Genomic DNA, 23385 nt, shown 5'->3' on the forward strand with positions numbered 1-23385 from the left:
TTAGATTATACAATTATTTATTCATTAATAATTAGAAGACACCATAATTTTCTATTTTCCAAAAATGTCAAGATAATTCTTGTTGTATACAGTTAGACATTCTTTTTAGTAGAATTGACATATAATCAATAATACTTTAGATTTTAACAATTAAAAACAGATAATCAAATATTTGATCTTAGCTCTTTGTATTCTGCACATTATTATTGAGAGTTTTAGCTAGCAGATTTTTTCTCCAAATAAACACACATATAAATAATGTTTACATAAGGTGTTGAGGTTAAGATCTGTAGATTCTGAGAAATTTTTACTTGCTAAATGAAAGTAACTTTATAGTTTTAATTATTCTATGGTTTTGAAATAAAAAAAAATGACTTGAATTATCCAGATGACACTATTGCAATTGTCTGAATTCTCAAAACAATGAATCAAAGGAAGATTCACTGTCAGAGAGATGCTATGAAAGAAAATTAATAGTAATTTTAGCTAACAGAAAAAAAGTGTTACGAGTCTTTGAAAACATGGTAGTCTCTAGAAATTTTAAAAGACAAACAGATATGACTGTCAGTTCAAATGACTAATAAAAATTACATTTTATTTACAAAAATCATCATGAAGTATTTCTACTAATGGAATGTAAGGTGTTAGTGTTTTAAACTAATTTTATGCCAAATTGGTATCAGAAACAATGATAATCAAATGCACACATTTGTATACACACACATATATATTTATATAAAATCATACAAACACACATATGTCATACAAAGTACGTGTATTTTTAAATTTAAAAGAAGATATTTTATATAAATATAAAATTTATACTCACATCAAATACATATTTATGTAAAGTATTAATTTGAATTAAAATATATTTAAAAGTAAATGTGCAATATTTTTAAACAATTATTTTTGCTGAGCTTCTGTCCATATGTAGTTAAGAGCTTAGGAAGATAATCATAGAGTCTTCTAAAATCTGGGTTATAAAAAATAAATTACAAGGAAAATACAGTAATAATCTAGAATTTAGTAAATTTCCGAATGTGCTGTGCTCACCTGTGGGTATTTGGAGATGCAGTTAGGGATTATGCTGATTTAGTTAAATGGCTGCTCTAAGTTTGCCTTTTAGATCCATGACTCAACTAAATCCTGGTAGTCAGCAGGCTTTTCAGTAGCAAAAATGACTTTCCTCCTGTTGAATGTGGCTAGAGTGTAATCAGAAAGCTGATAGTCACTGGCAATGTATATATACCACTACTATTGTATCCATAAGTGTTCAGAGAGTTATCCTGAATATTCTCTGCTGCTTGAAGGGAATCCATCTGTCTAAAACGTTTAAGAGGTTACCGAAGACCATAGCCATATAATGTTCTTTTTTATTTATTTTTATTTTTTATTAATCATTCCAACTGTTTGTATCTCAAATGATATTCCACTTCCTGCTTACCCTCTCCACCAAGCTCCTATCCCATGATATCCCACTTCCCTGTTACCCCTTCACCAACGCCACATCCCATATCTGCCCTTCCCCTTCCCCTTTTATGTATGAGGGTGTTCCCTCACCAACACATGCCCTCCAGCCCCACTACTTCAGCATCCCCCTATGCTGGGGCATCAAGCCTCACTGGGACCAAGGTCCTTCCCTCCCTTTGCTATAAGGCAGAGCCATCATCTGCTATATATGAATCTGGAGCCATGGATCTCTCCACGTACACTCCTTGGTGGTCTACACTCTGGAAGATCTGGGTGGTCAGGCCAGCCGATTTTCTTCCAATGGGGTTGTAATTTCCCACTGCTCCTCCAGTCTTCCAGCCAGCTCCCTCACCAGGTTCTCTGAGCTCAGTCTGAAGTTTGGCTCCAAGCATCCACATCTGCATTGGTCAGACTTCCTCAGGAACATCCACACTAGGTTCTTGTCAGCAACTGCCTCTTGGACAAGGCAACCATGCTGGATTTTAGTGTCTTATAATATTCTTAGTAAAATGCTTTCAAATTCCCTGTCTCCCCAGTGCAGAAAGAAACCTCTGCTATTTTTAAATACCACAGGCTTTAGGATTTAATTGTAACAGCACAAAGAGAAACCAAAAGACAAGAAAAAAACATAGTAGACAATGTTTAATAAAATATACATTTAAAACTACGAACCTCTAGTAGTTTCAAAAGTACATAGCTGGAAAGAGGGAGAATGAATGTCAAAGTGAATGGAGGAGAAAGAGAGGGAAACAGCAAGAAGAAAAGAAAACAAAATGAAAGTAAAGCAAACCAAACAGGATCTGTTGTAGATGTGAGAGGGGAAACGATAGAGAGGGTAGAGGACACATAATGGTTCATTCAATGGAACGTGAACAGCATGTATATAATGCTCAGGGGTTGTTGTCTTGCAATTATCATCATCATATATACATGTCTAATAATCCTATCCTGCGAAATGTAAGACCTACACAATAAAGCCTTTAAAAGTGGGGAAAATAATTGAATAATACACGAGAAGACAGTAAGTCCTTTTGTGCAATCATATTGGTAGGACTAATATTGTGTCAATGGATATTCTACCAAAAGAAATTTAACAATTCAATTAAATTACAATCAAAATATTATTGTAATTCATCACATAAAATGAATGAATACCTCAAATTCACACAAATACATAAGACACAGATAGCTGAGCAATTATGAACAATAAAAGCACTGCCTGAAAGATCATAATAGACTAAAAATTACATTACTGATTTATAGTTTTGAAAACACTAGTACTGACTTAAAACAGACATGTTGATCAATGGCATAGAAATGGCAGCACTAGTATAAACACATGTACATACAGCTACTTATTGTTGACCTTGAAGCCATACACTGGAGTAAAATCGGCATCTTTAAAATCATGGTGTATGGACATCTATACATTGAAGAATGAAACCTTGTTTTGCTCTCTCATCTTATAGACAAATCAATTCCAAATTAAAGACAACAATGCTAGTCCTGAAACTTAAAATTCTTTGGACAAAGAAAACCAGTGGGGAGGGATACATGTCAGGATGTAGACACAGATAAGAACTTTTTTTCCTTTTAATTACTTTTGTTTATTTATTTATTTACTTATTTATTTGTTTGTTTGTTTTTACAGTGCAGTCATTACCCCACTCCCAGTCCACCCTCCCACAGTTCCTCATCCTATTCCTCCTCTCCCTGTCTCCAAGAGGATGTTCCCCCAACCCCAGGGGTCCGCACTCCTTGGGGCCTCATGTCTCTTGATTGTTAGGGACATCTTTTATCACTGAGGCCAGATAAGGCAATCCTTTGTCGTATATGTCTCAGACCAGCTACTTTATACTGCCTGGTTGGTGGCTCAGTGTCTGAGAGACATCATGGTCTGGGTTAGTTGAAACTGCTGCTCTTCCTGTGAGGTCATCATCCTTTTCAGCTTCTTCCAGCCTTTCCCTAATTCAACCACAGGCAGGTTGGCTTGTAAGAATCTGCATTACATTGTGCATCCAGAAAATAAGGTTTATAATAAACAAGGGGGTTCTTCATAAAATTAAAAATGATTTTATAGTATAAAAAAGTGTAAATCAACTGAAAACATATCCTAAAATTTGTCAAAACAACACTATGTAATATATATGTATATATATATATGTGTGTGTATGTGTGTGTGATAGATGATCAAGTGTATAAAATATGCAAAGTATTCATCAAATCAACTACCAATTAAACACAAATCTAAGTAAAAGCTAAATATAGAACTGAACAGAGACATTTTTAGAAAAGAATTGGAAACTAATGATGTGATAATGAAAATGTGATATTTTCATATAGTGGAATACCAGTCAGCTATACAGAATATGAAATTATAAGTTATACAGGTAAAAGGATAAAAGTGAACAACTTTACATTGAGTTAAATGAGATCCACATAGAGAGATAATAATAGGCATACCCTAGCATGGACACATTAGGTTTCTATATTAATTAATGTGTCTGCAGAAACATATAATGTCAATTTTGATGAATATGAGAAAAATATTATAAAAGATATTACACAGAACATAATTGATTAAAAATTGGCAAGGAATATAATGGAGATGAGTGCTTTAGTGGGGAGAGGAACAGATAAATAAGAAAGGGGAGAGTGGGGAAATGTAGCTAACACTAGAAATATTGAGAAAAATTATGGAAACCTACTATCATAAACACATGCATCTACACACACAATATTTAATATAATTAAATAATTTAAATGAATTGTTTACTATATATACCTATATAATTAATAATTCTATAACTGTATTAGTTGCACTTATACATGGGATTATTGTTTTCCCAGAAGTCAAAGATTTCTAAAAATGTTGATGCAAAATGTGGCATATTTCCCTTTGATTTAGTATTTCTAGATATCCTAAAGACCCCCCAACTGTACATTGGCATTGCATCTGTTTGCCAACTAAAGTGAGGTTAAGACCCTATTGCTAAATACATCACTCACATTGGTCTTATGACTTGAAAGTAACTCAGTAGTAACTAGGAAGTTAAATCCTTGCTGTCTGGCTTCCATGGCACTAGAAGGCATTTTTCAGGTAACAGGGAGAAAAAAATATTAACAGAATTCTATCATTTATCTGTCTATTTACCTATCATCTATCTACACACACACACACACACACACACACACACACACACACACACACAAATGTCTTTTTTTTTTCTCTTTACTCTTCCCATCTCTTTAGAGTTGTCACATTGGAAGAACTGGGAGTCATTTGAAATAAATACAAATTTTAGTGAAGTGTTTTGGTGATTTTATGTTTACTAACTAGTGATTATCATAAGCAGGGTGTTATTCTCCAGCAAAGACTTTGTAATACTAAGATATTAATAGTTTTAGATGTCTTTCAGACAGAATATTTGCCTATAAATCGATATGTAGTAAAAAGAAGACATGAAAACGAAGGACAACTACTATTGTTTAGAATCATGGAGTTTGAATTCCCTTTCTGTCCTTGGCATTGATAAGGTATCCTATACTTATCAGAAAGTCATTAATGATGACTGTTCAAACAAAACTGTTTAAACAAAGTATAAACTCTGCTAAGAGAATTTCTTATGGAGAATGAAGATCTAACACTGCTCCTTCCTCTATGTATCAATATAAACGATTTACAAAAGAAAATTATTCAACAGAAGTTACCATTCCAGGGAATTTAGAAATAGTTTAAAACCTCTCTGAAATACCTCTTAGGAGATTAGTCACTTTGACAATTGTTAACTCTTGCCTTTGCAAGGGGCTCTACTTTAAACCGTCTTGTCATATTCTTATAGAGTCTTGGTATATTTTATCTCTATTTTGAAGGATGTCGCATGAATCAAGGAAATAAAGGACGTTATTTTAGAGATCTGAATGACAATAGCAGCTAATCATTCTTGAAAAGTTCTTTTCTACATGTTAGCCTCTCAACCTTGATAAAGAATAGTTTTCTATTGAACATAAAAGGTGGTCTAGGTAGTTTGCAATCATAAAGAACAAAGAAAACTTTACATGGTATTTCTTCTCTTTAATTTTTGTTTTGTAAGTTATCTTAAAGAACACAAAAGGGGATCTTAGAAAATGTATGTAAAAGGCACCGACAAACTTGGTTCTAATATCACCATTCATAAATTAATGTCATGTGGGAAGAGGTCAGAAAGGATTCATGCAAAACCTAGGATGAGTTATTTTTATTTTCAGTATTCCACGGACCATATTTGTTTGTTGCTTCTCTGTTCTGCATGTTCCTTTACTCTCTATTCCAATATTCTGTGATAATGTATAGCAGTGAATAACAGTAGCAAAATAATCTTAAAATATACAGTAGGTAATGCTTTTGAGATATGTTATATTGTCACCTAGAATCTAATGAAGGAAAAGCTAAGGATAAAACATATTTTCTCTAGTTTAATGGAGTAACAGTAGAAATAACAAGTGATGAGACTGAGTATTAGAGATGCAGAGGCCTTTACACGGTATAAAATCCAAAACCAAACCACAGAGAAAGGTAAAATGGTTTTACCATGTAGCTTGACAAAGGAACATATGGGGAAACATCAAAAATATGGTCAAAGGTTTTAATATTTATAAAAACACAATAACATTTATGATCTGCTTGGAATATATATTGTATATGTTACTATATTCCTAACCAATTTATGAAGAGTCCCTATTCTTTAACAATTTGAGATATTTATCACATAATATCTGAACCATCGAACTGTGTTTCTTTTCATGTTAGTGTAGTTCAATTGGAAACAAAAAGCATTATCTGATGAAATGCTGAGATTTAATGAACAGAAAATATAATTGTATGATTTTAGTGAATTTCCTCAAGAACAAAAGACAACATAAAGGGGGAAACAACATAAAATATTGAAACTGTTTGGTATATCATGTTTTTTTTTGGTTATTTTAGGAGAAGAAACATTAAATTGCATGTATTTAGAATCACAAAGAAAGGATGTTTATGAGTAATTCCAATGTACATGCTATCCAGACAATTCTCTGTTCTTGGGAGAAGTAATTACTGTTACTCTTCTGAACTTTAGCTACCTGCTATTAACTCAGTAGGAAATTCTAAATTGTAACTTACCCTGAAGTCTACTACTCACAGAAATACTCGAACTCCTCCTTTTAAAAGAAGAAACAAACACTGCACTCCTCCTTCCTTTAAGCACAAGGGGCTGCACTTGGCATGAAAATAGTAGGTGTGTCTTCTAAGTGTACTTTTGGGCTTAATAGTTCACTTAAACTGAAGAAAAGTCAAAAAGAAATAAATAAAGGAAGAAAGAGAAAAGCTGACAATAAATACAATGTTTTCCTCTTAAGTATTAGTCTGTAGCTTTACTAAATGCAGAGTGAGTTAGATACAGAAAAATAGCAGAAAATTTTCAGAAAAGAACAAGAAAATCTTGTCAGTTGGTTATCAAACGGATTCCATTGGGTAACGATTGGGTGGGCATTAACTGTTTATGGTATAGTGATCAAATTCAGATATAGCAAGGTATATCAGGTTCTCTGACACTCTAAAGTGGAATTTCTAGGGAAAAAAGAAAAGTCACACTACGTTAAAGGATATGCAAATCCCTTACTGCTTTAAAATAGTTGGTGTTGAAGAGTTAAAATACTGAATATAGAGTCAAATAATAAAAAGATTTCTCTCCTCTTATTTTCCAATTCATATTAATGGTTAGTTCTCCTCTCTCTCTCTCTCTCTCTCTCTCTCTATCTCTCTCTCTCTCTCTCTCTCTCTCACACACACACACACACACACACAAAAACACACACGGACTTGATCATATACACTTGCTATTTCCTCTTTAGCTCCCCAAATATGATTCCAAAAACATTTCTTTTTATATTTCATATTTTTTAAATAATCCTAACATTACAAAATTAAGATATAGTTAGGTAACTTTACCCTCCCCTTATTTTCCTCCAACCACTTCACATGCACCCACTGTTACTCTAAATGGATTGGAGAGATGAATGGGGAAAAGGCAAATGATGTGATCTTTTTTCTTTACTTTTCGTTTATGGTCCCCTACTGTTTATAATCTAAAATCTTTTCTTCTGCTCATGTCAAACATTATAATGTATTCTTAGCAGACTATGAGCTCTCTTCAATGAAACTCCTCAAAACATCATCACATAGCAAACTTTATATTGTATGCTGCTATATACATAGCTATGATCTCCATCAATCTATGGAGTATATTCTATAATCTACAGGTTTTTTTTGTTTTTTTTTAACTTTTTTTTTATTAACTTGAGTATTTCTTATATACATTTCAAATGTTATTCCCTTTCCCGGTTTCCGGACAAACATCCCCCTCCCGCCACCCCTTCCTTATGGGTATTCCCCTCCAAACCCTCCCCCCATTGCCACCCTCCCCCCATAGTCTAGTTCACAGGGGGTTCAGTCTTAGCAGGACCTAGGGCTTCCCCTTCCACTGGTGCTCTTACTAGGATATTCATTGCTACCTATGGGGTCAGAGTCCAGGGTCAGTCCATGTATAGTCTTTAGGTAGTGGCTTAGTCCCTGGAAGCTCTGGTTGCTTGACATTGTTGTACTTTTGGGGTCTCGAGCACCTTCAAGCTCTTCCAGTTCTTTCTCTGATTCCTTCAACGGGGGACCTATTCTCAGTTCAGTGGTTTGCTGCTGGCATTCACCTCTGTATTTGCTGTATTCTGGCTGTGTCTCTCAGGAGCGATCTACATCCGGCTCCTGTTGGTCTGCAATTCTTTGCTTCATCCATCTTGTCTAATTGGGTGGCTGTATATGTATGGGCCACATGTGGGGCAGGCTCTGAATGGGTGTTCCTTTAGTCTCTCTTTTAATCTTTGCCTCTCCCTTCAGTGCCAAGGGTATTCTTTTTCCTCATTTAAAGAAGGAGTGAAGCATTCACATTTTGATCATCCGTCTTGAGTTTCGTTTGTTCTAGGGATCTAGGGTAATTCAAGCATTTGGGCTAATAGCCACTTATCAATGAGTGCATACCATGTATGTCTTTCTGTGATTGGGTTAGCTCACTCAGGATGATATTTTCCAGTTCCAACCATTTGCCTACGAATTTCATAAACTCGTTGTTTTTGATAGCTGAGTAATATTCCATTGTGTAGATGTACCACATTTTCTGTATCCATTCCTCTGTTGAAGGGCATCTGGGTTCTTTCCAGTTTCTGGCTATTATAAATAAGGCTGCGATGAACATAGTGGAGCACGTGTCTCTTTTGTATGTTGAGGAATCTTTTGGGTATATGCCCAAGAGAGGTATAGCTGGATCCTCAGGCAGTTCAATGTCCAATTTTCTGAGGATCCTCCAGACTGATTTCCAGAATGGTTTTACCAGTCTGCAATCCCACCAACAATGGAGGAGTGTTCCTCTTTCTCCACATCCTCGCCAGCATCTGCTGTCACCTGAGTTTTTGATCTTAGTCATTCTCACTGGTGTGAGGTGAAATCTCAGGGTTGTTTTGATTTGCATTTCCCTTCTGACTAAAGATGTTGAACATTTCTTTAGGTGTTTCTCCGCCATTCGGCATTCCTCAGCTGTGAATTCTTTGTTTAGCTCTGAACCCCATTTTTTAATAGGGTTATTTGTTTCCCTGCGGTCTAACTTCTTGAGTTCTTTGTATATTTTGGATATAAGGCCTCTATCTGTTGTAGGATTGGTAAAGATCTTTTCCCAATCTGTTGGTTGCCGTTTTGTCCTAACCACAGTGTCCTTTGCCTTACAGAAGCTTTGCAGTTTTATGAGATCCCATTTGTCGATTCTTGATCTTAGAGCATAAGCCATTGGTGTTTTGTTCAGGAAATTTTTTCCAGTGCCCATGTGTTCCAGATGCTTCCCCAGTTTTTCTTCTATTAGTTTGAGTATGTCTGGTTTGATGTGGAGGTCCTTGATCCACATGAACTTAAGCTTTGTACAGGGTGAAAAGCATGGATCGATCTGCATTCTTCTACATGTTGACCTCCAGTTGAACCAGCACCATTTGCTGAAAATGCTATCTTTTTTCCATTGGATGGTTTTGGCTCCTTTGTCAAAAATCAAGTGACCATAGGTGTGTGGGTTCATTTCTGGGTCTTCAATTCTATTCCATTGGTCTATCTGTCTGTCTCTGTACCAATACCATGCAGTTTTTATCACTATTGCTCTGTAATACTGCTTGAGTTCAGGGATAGTGATTCACCCTGAAGTCCTTTTATTGTTGAAGATAGCTTTAGCTATCCTGGGTTTTTTGTTATTCCAGATGAATTTGCAAATTGTTCTGTCTAACTCTTTGAAGAATTGGATTGGTATTTTGATGGGGATTGCATTGAATCTGTAGATTTCTTTTGGTAAAATGGCCATTTTTACTATATTAATCCTGCCAATCCATGAGCATGGGAGATCTTTCCATCTTCTGAGGTCTTCTTCAATTTCTTTCCTCAGTGTCTTGAAGTTCTTATTGTACAGATCTTTTACTTGCTTGGTTAAAGTCATACCGAGGTACTTTATATTATTTGGGTCTATTATGAAGGGTGTCGTTTCCCTAATTTCTTTCTCTGCTTGTTTCTCTTTTGTATAGAGGAAGGCAACTGATTTATTTGAGTTAATTTTATACCCAGCCACTTTGCTGAAGTTGTTTATCAGCTTTAGTAGTTCTCTGGTGGAACTTTTGGGATCACTTAAATATACTATCATGTCGTCTGCAAATAGTGATATTTCGACCTCTTCTTTTCCGATCTGTATCCCCTTGATCTCCTTTTGTTGTCTGATTGCTCTGGCTAGAACTTCAAGAACTATATTGAATAAGTAGGGAGAGAGTGGGCAGCCTTGTCTAGTCCCTGATTTTAGTGGGATTGCTTCAAGTTTCTCTCCATTTAGTTTAATGTTAGCAACTGGTTTGCTGTATATGGCTTTTACTATGTTTAGGTATGGGCCTTGAATTCCTATTCTTTCCAGGACTTTTATCATGAAGGGGTGTTGAATTTTGTCAATGCTTTCTCAGCATCTAATGAAATGACCATGTGGTTCTGTTCTTTCAGTTTGTTTATATGATGGATCACGTTGATGGTTTTCCGTATATTAAACCATCCCTGCATGCCTGGGATGAAGCCTACTTGATCATGGTGGAGGATTGTTTTGATGTGCTCTTGAATTCTGTTTGCCAGAATTTTATTGAGTATTTTTGCGTCGATATTCATAAGGGAAATTGGTCTGAAGTTCTCTTTCTTTGTTGGGTCTTTGTGTGGTTTAGGTATAAGAGTAATTGTGGCTTCGTAGAAGGAATTCGGTAGTGCTCCATCTTTTTCAATTTTGTGGAATAATTTGGATAATATTGGTATGATGTCTTCTATGAAGGTTTGATAGAATTCTACACTAAACCCGTCTGGACCTGGGCTCTTTTTGGTTGGGAGACCTTTGATGACTGCTTCTATTTCCTTAGGAGTTATGGGGGTGTTTAACTGGTTTATCTGTTCCTGATTTAACTTCGATACCTGGTATCTGTCTAGGAAATTGTCCATTTCCTGAAGATTTTCAAGTTTTGTTGAATATAGGTTTTTGTAGTAAGATCTGATGATTTTTTGAAATTCCTCTGAATCTGTAGTTATGTCTCCTTTTTCTTTTCTGATTTTGTTAATTTGGACGCACTCTCTGTGTCCTCTCGTTAGTCTGGCTAAGGGTTTATCTATCTTGTTGATTTTCTCAAAGAACCAGCTTTTGGTTCTGTTGATTCTTTCTATGGTCCTTTTTGTTTCTACTTGGTTGATTTCAGCTCTGAGTTTGATTATTTCCTGCCTTCTACTCCTCCTGGGTGTATTTGCTTCTTTTTGTTCTAGAGCTTTTAGGTGTGCTGTCAAGCTCCTGACATATGCTCTTTGCTGTTTCTTTCTGCAGGCACTCAGCGCTATGAGTTTTCCTCTTAGCACAGCTTTCATTGTGTCCCATAATTTGGGTAAGTTGTACCTTCATTTTCATTAAATTCTAAAAAGTTTTTAATTTCTTTCTTTATTTCTTCCTTGACCAGGTTATCATTGAGTAGAGCATTGTTCAATTTCCACGTATATGTGGGCATTCTTCCCTTATTGTTATTGAAGACCAGTTTTAGGCCGTGGTGGTCTGATAGCACGCATGGGATTATTTCTATCTTTCTGTACCTGTTGAGGCCCGTTTTTTGACCAATTATATGGTCAATTTTGGAGAAAGTACCATGAGGAACTGAGAAGAAGGTATATCCTTTTGCTTTAGGATAGAATGTTCTATAAATATCCGTTAAGTCCATTTGGCTCATGACCTCTCTTAGTCTGTCTACATCTCTGTTTAATTTCTATTTCCATTATCTGTCCGTTGATGACAGTGGGGTGTTGAAATCTCCCACTATTATTGTGTGAGTTGCAATGTGTGTTTTGAGCTTTAGTAAGGTTTCTTTTACATATGTAGGTGCCCTTGTATTTGGGGCATAGATATTTAGGATTGAGATTTCATCTTGGTGGATTTTTCCTTTGATGAATATGAAGTGTCCTTCCTTATCTTTGTTGATGAATTTTAGTTGAAAATTGATTTTATTTGATATTAGAATGGCTACTCCAGCTTGCTTCTTCTGACCATTTGCTTGGAAAGTTGTTTTCCAGCCTTTCACTCTGAGGTAGTGTCTGTCTTTGTCTCTGAGGTGTGTTTCCTGTAGGCAGCAGAATGCAGGGTCCTCGTTGCGTATCCAGTTTGTTAATCTATGTCTTTTTATTGGGGAGTTTAGGACATTGATATTGAGAGATATTAAGGAATAGTGATTATTGCTTCCCTTTATATTCATATTTGGATGTGAGGTTATGTTTATGTGCTTTCATTCTCTTTGTTTTGTTGCCAAGACGATTAGTTTCTTGCTTCTTCTAGGGTATAGCTTGCCTCCTTATGTTGGGCTTTACCATTTATTATCCTTTGTAGTGCTGGATTTGTAGAAAGATATTGTGTAAATTTGGTTTTGTCATGGAATATCTTGGTTTCTCCATCAATGTTAATTGAGAGTTTTGCTGGATACAGTAACCTGGGCTGTCATTTGTGTTCTCTTAGGGTCTGTATGACATCAGTCCAGGATCTTCTGGCCTTCATAGTTTCTGGCGAGAAGTCTGGTGTGATTCTGATAGGTCTCCCTTTATATGTTACTTGACCTTTTTCCCTTACTGCTTTTAATATTCTTTCTTTATTTTGTGCGTTTGTTGTTTTGACAATTATGTGACGGGAGGTGTTTCTTTTCTGGTCCAATCTATTTGGAGTTCTGTAGGCTTCTTGTATGTCTATGGATATCTCTTTTTTTAGGTTAGGGAAGTTTTCTTCTATGATTTTGTTGAAGATATTTACTGGTCCTTTGAACTGGGAGTCTTCACTCTCTTCTATACCTATTATCCTTAGATGTGATCTTCTCATTGAGTCCTGGATTTCCTGTATGTTTTGGACCAGTAGCTTTTTCCGCTTTACATTATCTTTGACAGTTGAGTCAATGATTTCTATGGAATCTTCTGCTCCTGAGATTCTCTCTTCCATCTCTTGTATTCTGTTGGTGAAGCTTGTATCTACAGCTCCTTGTCTCTTCTTTTGGTTTTCTATATCCAGGGTTGTTTCCATGTGTTCTTTCTTGATTACTTCTATTTCCATTTTTAATTCCTTCAACTGTTTGATTGTGTTTTCCTGGAATTCTTTCAGGGATTTTTGTGTCTCCTCTCTATGGGCTTCTACTTGTTTATTTATGTTTTCCTGGAATTCTTTCAGGGATTTTTGTGTCTCCTCTCTATGGGCTTCTACTTGTTTATTTATGTTTTCCTGGAGTTCCTTCAGGCATTTTTGCGATTCCTCTCTGTAGGCTTCTACTTGTTCTCTAAGGGAGTTCTTCACGTCTTTCTTGAAGTCCTCCAGCATCATGACCAAAAATGATTTTGAAACTAGATCTTGCTTTTCTGGTATGTTTGGATATTCCATGTTTGTTTTGATGGGAGAAGTGGGCTCCGATGGTGCCATGTAGTCTTGGTTTCTGTTGCTTGGGTTCCTGCGCTTGCCTCTCACCATCAGATTATCTCTAGTGTTACTTTGTTCTGCTATTTCTGACAGTGGCTAGACTGTCCTATAAGCGTGTGTGTCAGGAGTGCTGTAGACCTGTTTTCCTCCCTTTCAGTCAGTTATGGGGACAGAGTGTTCTGCTTTCGGGCGTGTAGTTTTTCCTCTCTACAGGTCTTCAGCTTTTCCTGTGGGCCTGTGTCTTGAGTTCACCAGGCAGCTTTCTTGCAGCAGAAAATTTGGTCTTACCTGTGGTCCCAAGGCTCAAGTTCGCTCGTGGGGTGCTGCCCAGGGGCTCTCTGCAGCGGCAGCAACCAGGAAGACCTGTGCCGCCCCTTCCGGGAGCTTCAGTGTACCAGGGTTCCAGATGGTCTTTGGCTTTTTCCTCTGGCGTCTGAGATGTGTGTGCAGAGAGCAGTCTCTTCTGGTTTCCCAGGCTTGTCTGCCTCTCTGAAGGTTTAGCTCTCCCTCCCATGGGATTTGGGTGCAGAGAACTGTTTATCCTGTCTGTTTCCTTCAGGTTCTGGCGGTGTCTCAGGCAGGGGTCCTGCTGCTCCTGGGCCCTCCCCCACGGGAGCCCAGAGGCCTTATACAGTTTCCTCTTGGGCCAGGGATGTGGGCAGGGGTGAGCAGTGTTGGTGGTCTCTTCTGCTCTGCAGCCTCAGGAGTGCCCACCTGACCAGGCAGTTGGGTCTCTCTCTCTCACGGGGTCTGGGAGCAGAGAGCTGCTGCGGGCCGGGATCCGCGGGTGTGGGCCTTCTGGTAAACACAGAATGTGCCTGGTCCTAGAGGAATTCTGCTTCCGTGTATCCCAAGCTCACCTGGCAGCTTTCTTGCAGCAGAAAATTTGGTCTTACCTGTGGTCCCGAGGCTCAAGTTCGTTCGTGGGGTGCTGCCCACGGGCTCTCTGCAGCGGCAGCAACCAGGAAGCTAATCTACAGTTTTTAAATTTTATTTTTCTTGAATTTTTTGTATTGACATTTCAAATGTTCTCCCCTTTCGATCGATCACTCTCTCATGATCCTTCCCCCTCTCCCTGCTTCTATGAGGATGCTTTTACTACCACCTACCTACTCCAACCTCAACCCCCTGACATTACCCTACATTAGGAAAATGAACCTTCAAATACCAAGGGCTTTTCGTCCTATTGATACTGGACAATACCCTCCTCTGCTACATATGTGGCTATAGCATGGGTCTCTCTATGTGTATTCATTCATTAATGGTTTAGTCCTTGGGAGTTCTGGTAGGGTCTGTTTAGTTGATATTGTTGCTCTTCCTATGATGTTGCAAACCCTTTCAGCTCCTTCAGTCTTTTCTCTAACTCCTCCATTCGAGTCCTCTTGTTCAGTTGAATGGTTAGCTGAGACTATACTCATCTGTATCAATAGTGCTCTGGCAGAGCCTCTCAGGAGACACCCATATCTGGACATCTGTCAGGAAGCACTTCTTGGCAATCAGGAATAGTGACTTGGTTTGTTGCCAGCATATTGGATGGATCCCCATATAGGGCAGTCTCTGGATAAACTTTTCTTCAATCCTGGTCCACTCTTTGTCACTGTATTTCCTCCCATGAGTATTTTGTTCTCCCTTCTAAGAAAAAAAATGATGCATCCACATTTTGGTCTTCCTTCTTCTTGGACTTCATTTGATCTGTGATATATTTTTTTATGTATTCTGAGCTTTTGGTCTAATATCCACTTATCAGTGAGTTCATACTATGTGTGTTCTTTTGTGTCTGCATTAGCTCACTCAGGATGATATTTTCTAGTTCCATTCATTTCCCTAAGGATTTCATGTAGTCATTGTTTATAATAGCTGTGTAGTACTCCATTGTGTAAATGTACCACATTTTCTGTATCCATTCCTCTGTTGAAGGGACATCTAGGTTCTTTACAGCTTCTGGCTACTAAATTTGAGGCTGTTATGAATATAGTGGAGCATGTGTCTTTGTTCTATGTCAGGGCAATTTTTGGGTATATGCCCAGGGGTGATATAGCTGGGGCCTCAGGTAGTATTCTGTCCAATGTTCTGAGGAACAACCAGACTGTGTTCCCGAGTGGTTGTATCAGCTTGCAATCCCACCAACAGTGGAGGAGTGTTCCTTTTTCTCCACATCCTTGGCAGCATCTGTTGTCACTTGAATTTTTTTTCTTAGCCATTTTGACTGCTGTGTGGTGGTTTTTCAGGCTTGTTTTGATTTGCATTTCCCTGATGACTAAAGAGTTGAACATTTCTTTAGGTGATTCTAAGCCATTCAATATTCCTCAGTTGAGAATTCTTTGTTTTGGTCTATTTACCCCATTTTTTAATTGTATTATTTAATTCTCTGGAGTCTAACTTCTTGAGTTCTTTGTATATATTGGATATTAGTCCTCTATTGGATGTAGGATTGGTAGAGACATTTCCCCAATCTGTTGGTTGCCATTTTGTCATGTTGATACTGTTCTTTGCCTTACAGAGCTTTGCAATTTTATGAGGTCCTACTTGTCGATTCTTGATCTTAGAGTATAAGCCATTGGTGTTCTGTTTGGGAAATTTTCCCCTGTACCTATGTGTTCACGGCTCTTTCCCACTTTCTCTTCTATTAGTTTGAGTGTATCTGTTTTTATGTGGACGTTTTTGATCCACTTGGACTTGAACTTTGTATAAGGAGATATGAAGGGTCAATTTGCATTCTTCTACCTGCTGACCTCAACTTGAACCAGCACTATTTGTTTAAAGTGATATCTTCCATAAATTTTTCCTTCATTACACTGATTCCACATTGGAAAATGTTAATGAGGCAATGCAAATTCATACTCCTGGATTGCAGTTCTTCTATTTGACTGAGAATATTTGCTTGCCTATTTCTTTTCAGAGATGATATATTTTGCAACCACAATACTTTCAAAGTTAGATTTGACTTATTTTCAGATTAAGTTTTTAGAAGGAACCAAGGGTACATAATTTGTAACATATGATATCGAAATGACAAAAGCTTTTCATTTTAACTATATGATTCTGTGATTCCACTCAATTGTGTTCATGTCTGTGTATATTACTGTATGTCTTCTATCCTTCATATTCTCTGGTGCTCAATAAAACAGTGACAGTAAGAAAATATTTTAATGTTGTATGCCATAGTATGTCAAACTGTAAAACAGCCAATAATGTATGCATGATCTGATATACTTTACTGTATAAATTTGTTGTGTGGACATACTGGCACTGATTGATGGGTGATTGAAGAGTTGAATGCCTCTCATAGGAAAAACTAGACAAGTAGTGTCAAAGGTAGCAAAGTTATTTCTAGTATATTAAATTTTGGGATGACAAGAACTTATCATTGGAAATAATTTTACATTTAGCCAGTTGCTATAATAAAGGGAGTCCAGGAAAGCATATTTGCCTTAGAATCTTATGCCCATACTGCTATTTGTTCATGCAAGTGTTATGTGACATCCCATGGTATTTCATACTGTAAGGTGGAGTCAGCTGCTGACATTTGAGTCGTAATATTTGCAGTAATAACTGTCTTCACACACTTCAATAAGAGAGTTTACCCTGAAAATATGTACTGTGATATGAAAAGAAATGTGCTTACATGAAAATGCCAAATTCTTCCTTTCAGTTTCATCCTTTCATGTTTATCATGATACATGTTTGATAGCTCTGGGAGGAATACTCAGGGTTCATAGGTACTTGTAAATTTAACTTGTTCAATATAACCTAAATGATTCTCAGAAAGTTCCATCAACTATCTGTTGATGTGATTACAAACTATAACTGATAAGACCTGGTGTAGCTTTTTATTAGAATTGCTGTTTTACAAGAAACTCTATTTCTTAAATCTAAATTACCTGATTACTCTAAAAGGAGGATTGTAGTATATGTGAAATTGAAAACACATCTGCATAGAAAGGTAATGGTAGAAGTCAAGTACTATAATATCCTAATATCCTACACTTAAATAACGTTGCAATGCAGAGTTTTCAAAATAAAAGTAAAAGATTAAGTGCTAAGCCTTGAAGCAGTGAAGCATTGACCATAGTTAATTAATAGATACCTTAATTTTTAAGTCACACTTTTTGAGATATCAGATTCATTGTTGAGATTTCTGAGGGCATATATACATACATACATACATACATACATACACGCACGCACGCACATACACACACACACACACACACACACACACACACACACACATATATATATATATATATATACTAGTTGTATGTTTGCATTGGCATGGAAAAGTTTCGTTATATTACATTAAAATTGTAAACGATTATTCTCTTATTATAGTATTTTGGGTAGTTATTAAATTTAAGTTCGGAACAATGTCAGTAATCAGCAGGTAGGTTTATTTTAACATTTGTTCGTCTGTTTACAATAATAATGTATTGTGCTATGACAAAAGGACATTCATTCTTATAGCATTAAATGAGCTGTTTTACTTCAGTTTGTCATTTAAGGGGATTCTCATCTTTTCATTTGATTCTCCAGTATTTATAATAGGAAGTATGGAGGAAATTTTATCTCTTTTTAATTTCTTACATTCAGGAAGTAGTGAATTATATACAACAATTGAAAGTCTTGTTAGTTTGTGCCGCACCCAACCTCGACCAGCAAGGAAGACAGGACCAGAGGAAATCTTCTTCAAGCAGTTTTACTCAGGAACCTTGATACAATCTTCTGACCCTGGGGAGCCCCCGCACCACACTTAAATAGCTAGCGCTGGCCAATCCTAGCAAGCCACGTGGGTCATGCAGATAGGCTGTCACTATGAGGAAGCTAGCAGGTCAGGCAGACATAGCCAAATAAGGACTTGTTTACTACAAGGAGTGCTCACCATTCGGAGGGTGGAAGGCGGAAACCAGCGCCATCTTTGAGGTGCAGCACATTTCAGCTTCCTACAAGTTTGAAGAATATATTTTACTCAATCCCACCAATCAAAAACATTAATAGTTTGCTATGAGTTCAGCTAAACAAGGATATTGCCAATGAAAATAAGAGTATTCCGTTGATCACGTTAGAATTCTTTATCATAGAATAACAGTAATACCAGGAGAAACTTTTATCAAAAGCATCAATTAGCACTCAATCATTATACTACTCTCTGTATGCTTGCTCCTCACACTGTACCACGTACTGCAGTGGCCTTGATACAATCTTAGCTTAATCAAAGAGGTATGTCATCAGACCAATTATGGTAAAACACTGGAGAAATATTTTACACTGTCATAAAATAGAGTTGTAACCAAATTATTGATTGAGGTTATATTTATAAGCCTTTTGATGAAGAGGTTATATTTTTTAATATTAGACAATTTCAAATTAGTCAGTTACACAATTTAAAATGTAAGAATATTTATGCATTAATTTTAAAGAATGAAAACTAATACATATGAAACTTGGGTGAGGCTGCATAATTCTACCACATTTAAAATTTTCCTTAATATTATATTTAATTTTTATTTTTAATTGAAAAATGTGCTTATTTATATGGTATAACATGAAACTTTGATCTCTGCATATGTAGAAATATATATTATTTCCTTAGTATGGTATCTACCAAGTCCTTCTATGTTACTGTGATAGACACTCCATTTTAAAAGTATTTTATATTATTGTACTGTATATATTATACCTTGGTTGTTATGAATATGCCTATAATAATTTTTGAACTCAGATATCTCTTTTCTATATCTGTTTTAATTTTTATATAAATTACAAAAACAGTATTTACTAATTATAAAGAAATGTTTCAAAATATTCATACACATTTATACTCCTAGCAGTACACATTTTTTAGTAAATAATGTAAATTGTATTTTCATTTATCTTTTTTATAATAAACAGTTTTTTCAATGGTTGAAAGTACAGCATTGAGTTTGACTCAATAGTTCTCTGACCATGAAAGTGGCTTAGCCATTGGTCATTGGCTGCTGATTCTCATCTTTGCAGCAATGGTTGTTAAGATATTGGCTCACTTTAATTTATTATTTTGTACTGAGTTGAGTTTTCTATACACATTGCAATCAGATTATTACAAGTTTTTTCAGTTGAAAATGCTTTTTCCTCAACCCACAGTTTGTCTTTTCACTGACTTTTCTTTTGATGTTGATTAAACTTTTTATTTTTTGTAACCAAATTTTCCAATTTTAGTTTTGTTCCTGTGTTTTGGGTCCTGACTAGTATAATGGACTCATGTTAGGGTGGCTTTCTCATGATTTTTTTTCTCTCTTTTGACTCTTTTGATCCTTTCAGGTCTTGTTTAGATAAGTGAGCTAATGTGCAAACAGCTGTGCAATGACCAGAAATAAGCATTTTATGTCTCCTCTCACCACACATTGATTTTACATAATTCTACCCTGGTTCATATCAATGATACAAATATAAAATACTTATTAGGGAAATAAACACTATGAATATTTAGCAAAAGAAGCAATGGCTTTCTAGTAGTGCCTGTGATATTACTAGTCATATGCTTTCAATCAGGTGCATGGTAAAAGAACATGAAGTCTCTTTAATGGAATAGAGTTCAGTGGAAATCCATTGGTATCCTCCATGAATGCTATACCACTATTTCACCAGAGGATACATCTTGTCACCTGTGTATTTTACCAGGCTCAGGTCATAAAACATTAGTGTTTGTCCTTGTTTGATACATTCTGGCACTATGAAAGTTACCCAGCAGAGAGAATTTGCTAGGTAATTACAAGTTTATTTCTCTACTTTCTTTTTCTAAAGTGAGGAAAGTTTTAAGCATTAAAGATTTAGCATTCTGTTATACTGGGGAGCATCCAACAATGGCAATTGTTGTGTTGCTTGGGGTACCTTTGAAATGTTTTATGAATATCTCTGAAATAATTATAAATGAATAAGAAGGTCTCAACGCTAACTTCGTTACTAATATTGCCTTTTTTGGGCATGCATATTTTTATTTACCTCTTTGTAGTCTTCTTTCCAGAAAAGAATGTAAGGTCCTCCACCCACATGACCAAGTGATATGGAGTCCTCCTTTGGAGGGTGATTGAAGCTTTCCTGATTCCCTAAAATTTTCCATAAAAGTCAATTTCAGGATTCCAGTTTCATTTTTATAACGGCGAACACAAATTCTGACTGTCCTCCTCCCCCATTTGTGCTACATTGGGTGCCAGAATGACAGAAAACATTTTCAGCAAAGCTAATTACAAGATAAATAATACATTAATTTTGCATGTTTTATTTTTTGGCGGGAATCAGAGCTGGCAATATCCAGCCTGAGGCTGGAACACTGGATGCTTCAGAGGAGTTACATATTCAGTACCAGGGAACTCAGCTCTATTCCCATAAAGGCTGTGGGTGTCAGCCTAAGATAAGTTTGGTTCTGTTCGCTAACCCTGTTTAATCTAGCTCTCCTTGCCCATTCTGTCTTGCAAATGGCCTATAAAATACTACACTTCATAATGAGCTTACCAAGTCAATGTTGTCAGCATAGGGAAGACTTTCCTGTCGCAGCAATTTTTCTGCATCCTTCCTCATTCATGGTGTAACACTCAACACCTTGTGATCAGGAACCTTTACGTATATGGGTTCATGTCAACGATGCTTGCCTAGTATATTTTATTGTTGTGGTGAATGCCTTATTTTTTAGAATTAATGTACTTGGCATCTATTGCCCAGATCATGGTTTACTACTTCTCTGGCTTATGTTACCACAACTTCTTTTGCTGTTATTATGAATTTTGCACAGAAACTGTTCACAGAAAAAGAGCACCATGGTTCAAATTGTCAAACTGCCTTTGTTTTAACCAGTCTCAATGAATCAGTGATCATGAATATTGGATTCTTTTTTTTTTAAAAAATTGAAACATATAAATTAAAAAATTACATATAATTCCAAATACTATTTTTATGCTTATGTATATTATATCATATTAATTTGCATTAAAATACCTACCTATAGAGCTTTTATTGTTTTTATTGTAAAAGACTCAAAAAAGTTCTTCTAGCACCTTTGAATGTATTGTATGTACATTTATCTGTGGAAACCACATTGTGGTATAACACAGCAGAATTTGTTCTTTCTTTCCTATAGATTGGTACTTACTGATCATTTTCTTTATCTCTTTAGCATCTATTCTCCTAAATATCGAATACCAAGAATGCTATTTGTAGTGCACTGTGAAAATCTTCCTGTCACTGTCTTCATTGAAGACATCATTTACTTTGCTGCCACTCCTCCTAAGTTTCTTTTAAACCATTGACCTCACCAAACCCTTGTAGTGCTCAGTAGAGTACACTGAAATCTGAAATTCCTTAACATCTAAGCTACAGCAACCAAGCAGAAATGCACATCTAAAACATATTGGCTACTCTGCATTGTATGGATACATTTATTTTCATTTCTCTTAAAGATTTCTAAGAAAATGAATATTAATCGTACACAGAATTATTTTGCCAAGCTTTCCCACAAGTCCGTTTGAATTACAGCCAGAGATCAAATTTACTTTTTCATATGAATTACTTTGTTTTATAAAAATAAAACGTACATTTGTATCATTTTAAAGGATTTACTCTGTTGTGTAAGTACTTCAGTAGTAAAACAAAAGTAAACATTCATCAAAGTCAGAGACTAATCAGAAGCTTCTCCTACTTTAGATTTTCTATAGAAGAAGCTGTCAGCTTCTTCTCCATTTCTAATTTTAAAACAAAGATCACAGTAATTGGTGAACTTATGCCCTGGCATTTAAATTGCCAGTCACAGTGATGGATGTACATTAACCAAGCTGTCAATCCCCGAACCTACAAATATACTTTAATATGTATTTGTTTAAACTATTTATTCTATGCCAAGGTATAACATCATATAAATATTTCTCTATAAAATATTTATGACATGCATAATACAAAGTCATTTGCCTTTCAATCATAGCATTAATTTGAAACAGGAATAGATACGAAATTTCTATGCAAATGAAAAACTCAAAAGATAATTGGATTTCTTTGCTCTATAATGGAGATTCCACTTAATATCGTCTTTCAATTATAAAACATGTATAAAGCTGTCGCTAGGAGCAGGAGGTACTCTTCATTGATGTTGCAGGGACCAGTGAACTATTTTGTCAAATTTCTTAATGATTAATATTATAAATAGCTAAACCCTCTGATTCACATCCAGAGTATGTCCAATACAGAGGTCAATGCTAGCAGCAAACCACTGAAGTAAGAATAGGACCCCCTTGGGGGTAATTAGAGGAAGTAGTGAAAGAGTTGAAGGAGCTTGCAACCCCATAAGAACAACAATGCCAACCAACCAGAGCGTCCAGGGACTAAACCACTACAGAAAGACTATACATGGACTGACAAAGGGCTCCAACTGCATAGCAGAGGATGGCCTTGTTGGGACACCAGGGGAAGGTGAAGCCCTTGGTCCTGCCAAGGTTGGACCTCCAGTGCAGAAGCATGTGGGGGAGGGCAATAGAGGGATGTATAGGAGGAATACCTGTATGGGAAAGGGGGAGCAGAGGGAATGGGAGCTTTTGGACAGGAAACCAGCAAGGGGAATAACCTTTGAAATGTAAGTAAAGAAATATATAATAAAAAGTTAAAGCAATAAAATACTGTTTATAATAGCCAAAAGAGACAAAGGGTTAGACAAAACAAACCATGAGACCAACTGCTTTCTGAACTAGAGGTAAAAATAGCTTCACATCCTGACTTGTGACCTTATTGAAGCAAGCACTATTCACTTCAACTTTACATTCAACCTTAAACTTCTAAGTGTAATGTATTTCATTCCTTATATACTTGCTTATCTAAAACAATCCATGTTGACCTATATAAAAACAGGTTT

This window comes from Rattus norvegicus, chromosome 2, assembly GCF_036323735.1.
Source record: "Rattus norvegicus strain BN/NHsdMcwi chromosome 2, GRCr8, whole genome shotgun sequence".
Classification (NCBI taxonomy): domain Eukaryota; kingdom Metazoa; phylum Chordata; class Mammalia; order Rodentia; family Muridae; genus Rattus; species Rattus norvegicus.